The following is a 4,347-nucleotide window of genomic DNA, read 5'->3' as shown; positions in this document are numbered from 1 at the left end:
TCCAATAAGTTTGCATTAATTTAGGGTTTTTTTGCATGTATCTCTTACAGCCCCAATATAAAAATTACATTTTTTTATAAATCCATTTTCCTCTTTATCTAAAACAAAATGTTCTACACTGATCAAATTGAAGAGCCAGTCTTTTCAGATACAAACAGGAAGCTGCTATGCTGTGTGTGAAGATTACCTCTACCCCGAGAAGGCAATTTCTCCAGCCAATTAATTCCATCCTTATCAATTAGCTCTTGTGATGGAAGGAATTTTATCTAGTAGAAATTGGAGAACTGGTCTGAAAACTTAGAACATTTTGCCAACTGAACTCATCGTAGGGACACTATTGTGTATATCCAAGGTCTTAAACTATTTGAATCTTAACAACTTCTCTGAGCAAGTATAAATAAAACACAACAAACTAGCAAGTTCATGAATACTTGTATTAGTTTAATTAGAACTCTGCTTTAGGACAAGCTAAGAGCCAGACTCAATCCTGTTGAAGAAGTAGCCCCTCATCCAATCAACAAGTCATCCAAAATCTTTCTTTACAGCATATTTTTCAGTAAGTCTCATTAGAGGAGCTGAGAAGATATTAATTTCTCTACTAGAGCAGGTCATTATTCAGATATGGCAGTAATGGCAATGATGTTTTGGTAATACATCGAGCTCATCAGAACCCTTCATAAAACTTAGAAAAAGACAGAGCATTTTTTGTGCTCTCTGGCTATCTGCAAGGCTAAGTGACAGATGTAACAGCAGCATATGATAATGGTCAGAGAAGGCTAAGCTCAAGTGGGTCCTTTTCATTGCCTGCCAAAATAGAGCAGCCTTGAAATGTTCCTGTAGGAAGAGGAAGATTTAGAAGTGTCTTTCTGAATCCCACTGTTCCAGCTGCTTCTCAGACTTATGACTTCAAACGACAATCCAGCTGCTGGTATTTTCATTCCAATTAAGTTTTGAGTGTTTTTTAAACAAAATATTTTCATAGAGCAACTATTAAGAGATTTCATCATGAACTGATTTCAGACAACAAATGCTTACTGAATTGCAGAGACTGAGTCTGAGAGATGAAGAAACGTGTGTTTGGAGATTATAAAAATGCTAAAAGGATTTAACTTGGCAAGCAGAAGCCTGAGAGCTCAATTTGACTCAAGGGATGCCAAAGTATTGAAGGCTGTGGTAAACAGTAACCCAGACCTCCTCTGTAAGCTGTCCATTATTAAGGGACCTGAGGGACACATTATAAAATTAACAATTGGAAAATTTAAAACAAATCCAAAATCCAGCAGAGTGCGTGCAGTATCCAGGCTATATGGTCAATGCAGTAGCTGTCTTCAGAAGATCATACCACAGAGGCACTGGAAGTGTTTTTTTGTTCTAAAATAAAACTGAGATTCATTTTTTAGGAAGTAAAGTGGCAGCCAGTAAGGCCAGGATGAAAGCTGCTCGCTCCTGCAGCCAACAGTGTTGATGGGGGTCAGGCACATGTGACTTGGGGAGCTTTAACAAGTATGGGGGTCCCTTTTGGGGGAAAAAAAAAATGTAGGAGAACACACTTTTACCCCCATAAGCTGCTGCTTCCCCTGATACTGCTGCTGTAGGCAGAGAAGTTGTGGGTGGTTGGTACTGCAACAGGGAGCAGAGAAGGTGTTCACAGAGGGAAGATGAACCTTACAAGCAACGTTCCTCTCAAGGACTTGGTTTTGGAGTTGTAGTGCCTTTCTCCAAAGCCTCCCAGCAGCCCTTCTGGAGACAGCAAACAGCAGTAAACTCCTCTGGGTGCTGAGCACCGGTAGCAGCAAGCTGTTGGACTCAGTGGTACAAGAATCTGATCCAGAATCGCAACCAGTAAACCTCCTATCACACTAAGCTTAAGATACATCATATGTGAATGCTTACCGTATCACACCAGTTACCACAAAATTCCAGAGAATCCAACATTTTTCTATTAATTACAGGAAACAAAAATCACTGCAGCGAGGCGGCTCCTTTCTGTAACTCTGACTACTGCACCTGCAGCCATACGAGCTAGGACATAGCACGTCTGCCAGCTCTGGAGCCATCTTCTGCAGAGCTGGGGCATCATGTTTCTGTGGGTTGGCTGCATGTTTAAAAGTGGTCAACATGTTCCTTTCATGTGGAGCTTCTCTGTAACTAATTATTATCATTAAATGGCCAAGTACATGGGGGATAAACATACAGTGATAATTTCCTACAGACTCAAGGTCCCAGCATTGAAATGTTCACAGCTATCTAGATGTCCATGGCCATTCCACCGTCAGAAGAAGGTTACTGGTGCATGACGCACCTTTTTCAAAACAGTGTGATAAAAGCCAAGCATTGCACCCTGCAAATATTCTTTGCCTTTCAAAGAATGGCATAAAGTGGGGATTTAGAGATGGAGACAACTTCCTCACCATGTTACTCTAGCACTATCAGAAACTTAATCATGTGGCTACTGGCAAAAGGCCTACTTTTAATGGCATCAAATGTACATAGATTTTGCTGAGAGACATCCCTGTTACTCTTTTATGGTGAGTCTTGGGTACTGGCTCCATAGCAGATTCAAAACACAAGTTCAGATAAAGATGGGATTGTAATGAAAAATAAATATACCAGAATGACTACTGGCCTTTCTTGACTATCAAACACGAATTAGGTGCCAGAAACACCAAAAGATTTATTAAGTGGTCAAACACATAGATCAAGTGAAAAGACAAAGGCTTTTTTTTTTTTAACTTACTTTGTTTATTGCTGCGAAAGTTGAGTCCCATCTTCTTTCATTGTCAGAAAACTGTCAGGCTTTTTCCATTGGGTTAAAAAGCTCTTGGGACATCCCTCCCTCAGTGTGTATAGGAATATGTTCTTGATCTCCTATATAAGAACCAACTCAATCTGTGGACTGCATAAGGAGCACAGGCACTAATATCTGTGTATCTTCCCCTTTTCATACTATATGAGGAGCACATACTAATTTACACATGCTTCTAGTTGCAACAGGTATGACAACAATATTCACACTGCATTTGTTAATGTGTATAACCTCAAGGAATACTAAGCATTTCTTCTCAAAGGATATACAATGGATGGAAGAATAAGACCTCAAAATGTTTTGGACTCGCTACATAAATATCGCAGCTGCTTTCAGGAAAAAGGATTGCATTCAATAGCAAATAAATAAATAAATAAAATTAAGCTACTTCTGCTTGATGGTAGTTTTCTGGAAGTCAGTTGCTGGGGTATGGGTGTACATAGAGACACTGTGGAAATCAGGAACTCCAAAGCTATTTAAGAAAGTGTTTACAAATTCAGCATGCAACTTTGCCATGTTTGTATTGTATCTTTGCTAGTAATTAATGAAGTGGGAATGTTCCCCCCCAAAAGGAACATACTGTTCATGACTGCTGTGCCACTCAGAGTGAAAGCAGACATTGTGCCTGCAGAAACCATAAAAATTTCGTGACTTAGGAGCATCAGATGATGAAGTGCTTTTACCCCCACTCCTACCCCAGGACTGAAAGCAAACCCCTAGATTCTCGTCTTCCCCTTGGCTCTTTCTTTCTTAAAAAATACATTTAGAACTTTGGTGGTGTATTTTGAGAGACTGAAAATAACCTGGAAAAACCACCATCTTTTCTTTGTTTTCACTCCACGTTTCTTGAAGCCCCAACTCTAATGACGTTTGAAAAGGATTTCGTGAGCAATATCTGGAAACTTCAGCTGAACTGACTGATTGTGTTTAATTGCATTTTGGTGCCATCAACGCAGTACCATAAATCTACTGCTTGTCAAACAGAGGGAGTTTGATTAATTGAGCAACAGCTGTCTGTAGTCAAGTTACAAAGAAATCTCAACAAAATATGAGTGTCTTTGAGGATGTATATTTTTTAACTACTGATGTGGCATGTGCTCTGGGCTGTGGGTGCGAGGGCAGGAGCTGGAGGAGGCTCCAGCAAGAAAGACAATGAACGCAGCACTACGAAAAGCAAGGGACTGCTCCCTCTTCCCTTCTCATCTGTCTGCAACAAGTGAAACAAAGCCTAAAGAAAACAACAGCAGATTTTTCCTCCTTGTTTATTGCAACACCAAGAATAAAGGGAGCTCAGCACACATACTGTGTAACTGTGAAGCCAACTTACATACATGGAAAAATAGAGATTACAAGATCCAAGTCTGGATCTAAGTGACATCCTTCATATTTAGGGCAGTTGGTATTGAAAGAGAGACCAGGCATGAAATTCTGGAGTGATTTTAAGACTTGCTGGAACCACCCTGAATGTAACTGTTTTTTCCCAATTATTAAGCCAGATGAGGATCCACAGAGTATTTGTGAACAATGAAGAAAAAAGTCAC

This window comes from Pygoscelis adeliae, unplaced genomic scaffold, assembly GCF_000699105.1.
Source record: "Pygoscelis adeliae isolate BGI_AS28 unplaced genomic scaffold, ASM69910v1 Scaffold4, whole genome shotgun sequence".
In the NCBI taxonomy this organism is placed as follows: Eukaryota; Metazoa; Chordata; class Aves; order Sphenisciformes; family Spheniscidae; genus Pygoscelis; species Pygoscelis adeliae.
This window is presented reverse-complemented; position numbering follows the sequence as displayed.